Raw genomic sequence first — 9,439 nt, forward strand, 5'->3', positions numbered from 1 at the left:
AAATTAATTTAAGTAGTTATCGCCTCAAATTTCCTTTTAATTTCGGTTCGCTGAAAATATTTCTAGTAAAGAGCATTAAAAACTTTTAAAATAAAACAAAACATGAGCTGAACTTTTATTGACTATGGTAACATTCATTTCTTGTATATTTATTTTTTCGGATAGTCGTTTATTGGCTTTTCTGCTAAACACTCTTACTAAATAATATCGACGAAATATCGAAAAACAAAGAAACAAAATCAGTTTTGAAAAATAATGAAGCTTTACTTACTATAGTAAAATAATCCGAAACAGCAAAATGGGATATTAAAAAGGTAAACACGTAAGTACTTTAGTTTTTTAAAGCAAAGAATCGATATAAATATGAATAAGAAGAAAATGGCGCCCTTTTCAAGCAGAACAGCTCGTTCCAGGTTTACAGTAATGAACGGTGTAGTATTGCACGGTCGGATTCAGGGGTGCACTATTGTAATGTAAATAACACGCGGAAAGGGTTATAATCAACTGAATTCCTTCTAGTGCACTGGCAATACAAGCTTAAACAGATATATAAATAAAAATAAAAATGTTATGTAAATGTTTTAAAAAGACCCGTAATCAGGTGAGCAGAATTTTTTCCTTCTGTTGGCACGATAAAATGTAACATACTTAATTTTAATTATTTATTCATTTATCGGTTTTCGCAAGAGTGCCACATGGAAGCGGAGAAGGAAAAAACAGTTATGCAAAATTTGTGTCGAGAATTGTCTTAAGTTTCGACTTTTTTTTAGCTTTCACTTTAATAAGAACGTGAATTTATGAGGTGAATTTATTCGACACTACATGATTCAACTCAAAAAATAAATAAAAGCTTACGTGAATTAAGATTAAAGTTACCGTGTTATTGTGGACCCTCACTCCCTTTAAAAAACCTTGTAAAACTTTGTGACATATTTACATTCTATGGAGGTCAAGCGCGAACGAATAAAAAATAATTTTATTATTCTATATTTCTTCAAACTGAAACATAATTATTAAAGTATACTTACGCAAATAGATATGAAAAGACTTTGTTTAAGTTTGTGCCATATTTCCATGGAGTACGGGCGCGATCGCAGTCCCCACAATTATATTATTCCATCTCGATTTAAGTTGAAATATAATTATTAAAGTGTTCTTATGCACATCTATATTAAAAACCCTTTTAAAGTTTTTTTTTTCATTTTTTATTTCCATACTTTGGGGGGGGGCAGGCGCGAATGCAGACCCCCACAATTTTTATGAACCATCGTTCTGCCAGATCAAACATACCCATTCCCGATCCTCGATACATCTTCTATCATTATATGTAATCAGTTTTATTTTTAAATAGTCAACCATATAGGAGCCTATTCGTGACAAGAAACACACACACGGACGTTCAGCTTTATATTATATTATATATATATATATATATATATATATATATATATGTACGTAAGGAGAAAACGAGAGAGAGAGAGAGAGAGAGAGAGAGAGAGAGAGAAAGGGAAGATTAATATTTGTTACTTTTGTTCCGTCCAACATGGCCGGAGAACATTTCAAATTGCTTTGTGATAATGTTTAACGGATGCATCTATGTTTAGAACGTTTCATCAGTCTAGACAAAACATTGTGATAGATATCCTTTCCATAAACGTGAGTCACAAGTAGAGATACATGGGTTCATTCCGTTCAAAAAAAGTATTAAAAATGGTGACTACCATATAGCATATCCTAGTGTACCCGTAATTTTACTTTTTAAACAATTTATGTCACAAAAATGAGAGGCATTATATTTTAAACGACCCTCTATTATAACTTTCTTTTCATTTTTTCAGTTTTCTGTAACGATTTTCCACTTAGTAAAGAGTAACGCAAAGTTGAAAGTATGTTACAAAAACGATTTGTCCAAGAGAAAAGTATTACAGTAGATGGAAAAATCAACATTGTTTTCTCAAAATATAAGAGCCTGCAACTTCAATGGAGAATATGTTAAAGTGGATATTGACATGATATATGTAATAATTTATACATCTATTTAAAACGCTTCTGATTTTTTATTTCATCAATTTTTTATATCAACATTTCGATTTTAGGATATCGTCATCCCTCAATAGTTCCTCCTGTATCAGAAAACACGCTATGCGACATACAAATGACTGTATGTGATCTTGCCAAGCTAATCAAAAATTTTGATTCTGACGGCATTTCAATTATAGTGCTCAAAAAGCTTCAACCAGAAGAAGCGTCCATACTTACAAAGCTGTTTAAGGGTTGTCTTTAGGAGATTTGCTTCCCAACACTTCGGAAAATCTCATCAGTATGCCGCGTATTTAAGAATTCAGGTGATTGGTCAGTATTGTTTAGTACAGGTTAATACCCCTCTTGTGGATCATAGGTAAGCTGCTGGAATCTGTGTTTAATAGAGAAGTAGACATCAGGCTCAGCAAAAATAACCTACTTAGTGACATGCAATATGGTTTTCGTTCTGTTACGTCTACAGTAGATGTGCTAACAGTTATGTCTGATAAGATTAGTGACTCTCGACGGAGGCTTCCATTCTAGGGTAATTGCTCTCGGCACATCGATGGCTTTTGATAGGGTATGGCATAAAGGTTTACTTCATAAGATCTCCAGCTACAGTATAGATGGAAATGTCTTATCTATTATTAAATCATTTCTTTCTTATAGGTTCATAAGCGTAGTGGTTGATGGGCAACAATCAGAAGCTCACAGTATAAATGCTGGAGTCCCTTAGGGGTTCATCTTTGCTCAAACTCTCTTCCTGATCTACATTAATGATCTTCCAAATCACATCCTTACATCAATTGTAGACCTTTATGCTGATATGACTACCACCTATGGTAGCACATCAAAGACCATAAACGACTAAGTTCTCTCCGATTTTCTCTCCTCGGATTTTGAGAGCGAGAAACAAGATTTGGCATCAACTGAAATAAATTTTTCTCGTCTTGGGAAGGCTCCATGTTTAGATAAGCTTCTTGGGCTGGACATTTCCTCCTGATCTGAATTGGAACACATACATCAAATCCGTTGTCAGGGTCGCTGGAAAACTGGCGGGATCCTTCTATCGATCCAGTAGATATCTCACTGTTTATGCAATTCTCAATTTATATAGGAGCCAGGTAGTCCAATGATGGTGTAATGTTGTCACATCTGGGAAGTAGCTGCTTGAAAGGACTTATCCTGCCTTGATAATGTTCAAAATAGACCCCAAACCTAATAGGGCATGCCCTTTTCTCTTTCCTGCAATCTCTTTCTGACAGAAGAGATGTTGCGAGCCTGTGTCTGCTTTATCGTTATGTTCATAGCAAATGCTCGTCTGAGCTCCAATTTATGCCCTCTCGTCAAACGCTCACGAGAAACACTCGTCTATCTGAAAACGCTCTCAATAATTTCCCAAAACCTTTATCTGTGGCTAATCCTAAACGTGGATTCCATGAACAAAGTTTCTTTTTTAGAACTGCACACCTGTGAAACTGTCTTCCGGTTCCCTGCTTTCCAGCTGACTGCAATATGGTTGTCTTCAAGTCTAACGTATACAAGTGCATAATGAGCTACCTAAATTAACTAATTTATCGAATTTTGTTTTACTAACGATTAATATATTGTCCAACTGTTTACTGTACACTCTTTAACCCTTATCCTCGAATGGCCTCTGGGCTTTAATAAGTTGTTATTCATATGTAAAAAAAGTAAAGCACAGCAGAGACTGTTACAAAATCAGCATTTGGTGTTGTGAGCAGTATTACAATAGATGGCAAAATCTAAGTAGATTTTGCAACAACAAAAAAAAATAATAATAAGACGCGGTATTATTAATCGTAGTCCCAACCGATATCATATTCGTCGTCATTGAAGAGCTGTTTTCAGGTTGTTTTGAATACACACATCAATAAACAAAAACGGAGAGATTATTTGATTACTTTTATTGATATTTCACGAAACCACTTTATTTTCTTCTGGATGAAGTAGCTTAAATCACATCGTTCTGCATCAGTCTTTGTTTTGGACCAGCACACAGTTGACATAAATAGAAAGCAAGTAAGAGACTAATATATATATATATATATATATATATATATATATATATATATATATATATATATACGTATATATGTATATATATAAATATATATACGTATATATGTATATATATATATATGTGTATACAGGTATATATATATGTGTGTGTGTGTGTATATGTGTGTGTGTGTGTGGACTATAATGGAAAGAGAAATTATAGAGAAAAACAGAGTTATAAATCCAACAGAGGATGACATAATAAAAGACATATAGAAGGGACAGAAAGAAATAGAAAAATAGAGAGTAAATAGTAAGAGAAAGTTGGAAAAAATCAATGAAAATATCTATAACCAAAAATTTATTAACGCAGTCCAGTCCAAGGTTTAAGCATTCATTTTCAGTAGAACGGAAACACAATGACTAAGTGGCCAGATTGCCAACGGACAGGCAAGAGATAAGAGAGCACTCGAATACGACATCTTTGTTTCGAATAAAAGAGTGCGAGTCTCTTTTATTGGATGCCATCGAAGTGAAATGTCATATCATATATGAATAAGCATTTCGATACTTTCAGAATATACCTCTTATTAATCTTGATGTATATTTCATATGATTAAGTAAACTGCTCATGCCAACCAAATTGGTCAGAAAGTCATATATTTGTTTAACTAATTACATTAAGTGTCGGTAATAAATCCTATCTTCCATAAGTTTTATTGCTCGTATAGTAAGTAATGCGTCATTTTTTAATCGTTAAATTAAAATTAAGCACTTGTTATGTGCAAAGAAGTCGATGGCTATATCATATATCTATTTATATTACAGAATACTTCATTGCAATTTATATAGCAAATATTGAATCCCAGAATTAAAATTTAATTATACTCTACTTATTATCATTATTTACATTTCATTTTTATCTCCTATTTCGCAACTAAATTATGTTTATCTTTATTATTGTCACTTGTTTCATTCAAGTACATTAATCAATCTCCTCTTGTGACTTATCTAACTAAGTGCTGCTACAAGTAATAATATTACCAGTGGTAGATTTGCACTGCCTGTATTATCCATTGTATACTCGTGTCGGAAAGAAACTTTTGGGGTGTATCAGATATAATTCTATTTACAATATTTAATCAGACTTTACTTGGTGAAGTGTTATTATTACAGTAGATAATTCAAACACTATAGTAGGTAATTCAAACACTTAAGTATTTACAAAGTGCGAATCAAAATAATAGTTCCCTTAAATCCTTACAAATATATATATATATATATATATATATATATATATATATATATATATATATATATATTAGCATGAGTGTCCGGTATTGCCCGGGTGTTTGGAGGTATATGTTGAACAAAAAAAAACAGAAGCGGTCAATGTTTTCAACTTTGGCCCCTATTATGACCCCTTAACATTTTATGTTTGGGGTTTAAATTGGGTTATTAACTTAGATCGATGTCCAAGGAACCTACATCTAAAATTTTACGTGTTTAAACACAAAATTGGAGGAGGAGTTTGGTCGAGTTCTCAAATGTCAAATCGTTGAAATTTGACCCCTTAACAGCCAAATTTCTGGCCAAAAACGGATTACAAATTTTTTTCCAAATCTTAGTATCCTGCACATAAAATTTCGAGTCTGTAGACGGAAATTGACAAAAGTTATTGCGGAGGGAAATGTACACAGACACAGACAGACACACAGACACGCATACCGACACGTTCACACTCACACACACACACACACACATATATATATATATATATAGAGAGAGAGAGAGAGAGTGAGAGACAGAGAGAGAGAGAGAGAGAGAGAGAGATTGTTTCTTAGTGAGTATTGAAAGGTTTCCGTCAATTTATGTATTTGTCTCTCTGCACTCAATATTCTTTTATGTACGTTTATTCTTATATAATTTTGTATGATAGCAACACACCACCCAATAGTTTAAGAGTAATATTTAAGGTTTAGGTATTATGCTACTTATTTATAAAAAATAATATTATTATTAATTTAACTTATCCATTCTAAAATAGTAGCGAGATTATGTCTACATTTTGTTATTGTGGAAATGGTATTTTCTGCTTAAAAGCAATGAATTAAACGGTGGCTCTGTTTTTAAATCTGAGAAACATCTACGTAGTAATGAGCTGATAATCCACGTTTAATTTAAGTTTTTGTTGTTTTTTTCCTATATAGTTGAATTTGATCTTATAATCGCTAATTTATGAAAATGGTAAACTTAGATTATATTTTAGTAAGTTACACATAGAAATTAAAATTGCATTTTATTTTATTCTTTATAAAATACTCATAGCTTATTTGTATTAAACAAGCATATATATATATATATATATGTGTGTGGGTGTGTATATGTATATGTATACATGTATAAGTATATATGTATATGTGTGGGGGGCATATGTGTATAGGTGTATGTTTTACTTTGTTTCATTTTACTTCAGCTAAATTCTAAGAAATAAAGGGCTCCTTTTCCATACGCTTACAATTGATTTATATAAGAGATTCATAGGTATTGGAATATACTTTAAAACTACTGCTTTACCGCTAAAATCTACCGCTAAAAAAATGTACCGCTAAAATTTACCGCTAAAAAAAACTCAGTAAGTATAAAAGTTTTAAATGTTATTCTCCTCTCGCTAATTTAACATTTAAATGTGTTATAGCCTATCTTACTTGTGATCGCTTGGTCATCCTGGATTCTAGGACAAGAATTCTTCTAGTCTGGTAGATTATTCAACTTCGTGCTGCTACTTGAGATACACAGCTTGGAGAAGGTGAAAAATTTATCGTAAAAACCATTGTGTGTGTTTGTGCAAAACATATGCACAGGAAAAATAGAGCACACATTCCTGAATTCCAAGGCTATCTACGAAACTAACACTCTTTAACAATACATCGATAATCACAAACTATAATACATTCTTCTTAAAAGGAATAAGGACAATACTAGTTTAATATATATTTGTGTGTTAGCGTTTAAAAATGAGATGGTTTCTATATTTGATCATGTATGAATTAATCAACGTCAAGGTCAAAGATAACATCTTACTAACTGAAAATTTCTATAGCCGAGTATTACTTTTTGAGAATTCGCGATATTATGTTCTTGAAATTGTTAGTTTTGGTTTGTGGCATCTGATTTTGTCTTTAGTGATTTTATAAAACAGTATGCTAACTCTGAAATGGTAAATAATGCCCAGAGAATTTCAATTTTTCAAAAACTGCAGATTAAATCACCAGAAGCAGATTGATCCAGACCCGCATTAGGATTAAAAAAAAGATCTTTATACGATAAATAAATAGTAAAACATGGTCAAATTTTCTATGGTTAAACTTTTTAGTACGTTATTCTTCTGATTTTCCCAAATTCTATTTAATATATTTGTTTAAAGTAACAGTAAACTATCTTTAAGAAATGCTAAGTACTTATGTTAATGCATCACCGTCAAACTTGTGATAGAAATTGTGTTTAATATAAGCAATTATAACAGGAAAAAGTTGAACGATATACCACTGAACCTTCTGCATATTTATGCACTAATGTTGTCATCCTAACACTGCCGATGAAAGAAGCAATGGTCACTCTCCATCATCAACTGTGAACTTTTCTTTTTTTTAATTATAAAAAATGATCCCAATTACATAAGTAAATTTAAACATTTCGCCCTCTTTATAAACAGAATATTGATATGTTTTTAATTCTAAGTAAGCACATTTCTATAAAAGCTAGCAGAGATTTTCGACGTTGACCTGATTTGAATGAAATTTAGATGCCCTCTCATCATATTTTATCGATGAAATATTGCTTTGGAATTCTGTCTGTATGTTTTAATTACAACTGATTTACATTCATTACAAGGTTGTTTTAAACATTCAATCTAGGAATGCGCTTGTAGCTCATAATCTATTTCCCATGCACCGCACTCAACTGAAGCACGTCGCCTCGTTCATATATTTTCTGTTTTTCTGTTTAATAATCAAGGAAAGTTAGGATTACATGGTTTCTTCACCTCTTCAGTATTATGGTTGCTAGGGATTGAAATAAAGTGTCTTGTAACACTCTATAACAAAATTTCCATCAATTAATCGAGGGCTCAAATTCACCATAATGCAATCGATACAAATTCACTGTAAGTTCGTAACAGTATTTGCGATATCCTCAATGATCAAATATTCGGCGCACGAACTGTTCACAACTGATGAATATTCAGTGTGTGTTAAATAAATTATTAAACCAGTGTGTTTATTAATGTTTCTAGTGTGTTTTCACCCCAAACAAAACACAACGCTACTTTGATGTAGGGGGCTACTATCCAAGGCATAACTGTAAGGATGATATGTAGAGAAGTGAGCAGTTAGATGTGTGTTAACCTTTCACTTGAACTTCAGCATGCCAGTACAGTCGGGAAAGCCGGAACTCAGAAGGGAGTTACAAAGTCCAGCAGTTCTGGGGAGAAACTATTAGAGTACACGTCCTCTTAATGAATCATCATTATTTTTCAGATATGTTTTTAATCATTAATATATTATTGTTTTAGAAATGTCTTTAATCATTAATATATTAATTTATGTTCGTTTATTTTTTATTCGTTGCAGCTTCCAATAAATTGTTTTCATGTGCGTTTATAACTGATCTCATCCTAGTCGGATTAAAAGCGGACTTGTTCCGAAAAGTACAGAATGTATGGCAATCGCAAGTCACTTTCGAAAATCGGAAATGAAATCACGCAATAAGTCTTCAATAGATTGAGAAAAAAATATAAATACCTTACAAGCAACGATGCTAAGAGTCATAGCTATTGAGTTTTACTCAATAGCTATGACTACTTGTGACAGCAAATTTCCGATCGTTGCGGTGCATGCGCCTACAGTTGGGTAAGCCGTCGCCTTTTACGAGTTGGGAGAAGCTAATTTGAATGGGAGGGTCATATTCTATCCTTGATCATACGGTGCTCAACTAAAGCCTCTCTGCGTGTACCGGCAGTTTATTTAACCATGTGCGAACTTGTTAACAGGTTCGGCCTTGATCGTCAGATAAGATGTGGGCGTGGTATACTAGTGTGACTTTCTGGTCAAGTATTTATTTAGGCAGTATATTTAACGGGAGAGGCACGGTAGACTTTTTTTTACTTTGCCTAAAGCCATTACGTGGAACCTTCCGACCACACTTTTTATGTTTCGTTTGAGCTTAAGAAATAGCAATACGTTACTAGTCGTTATACTTTCATGTGAATAGATGTCCTGGGTGTATTTTCAGTTTCCTTTGCGCTGTAAATAATCATTTACAATAATGTTTTAATGTTATCATAATGTATTCCGCATGTAAGATACACTACAAACAAATCTAAAAATGTTTATTG

This window comes from Euprymna scolopes, chromosome 7 (genome assembly GCF_053919585.1).
Source record: "Euprymna scolopes isolate OS-2025 chromosome 7, ASM5391958v1, whole genome shotgun sequence".
Taxonomy (NCBI): Eukaryota; Metazoa; Mollusca; class Cephalopoda; order Sepiida; family Sepiolidae; genus Euprymna; species Euprymna scolopes.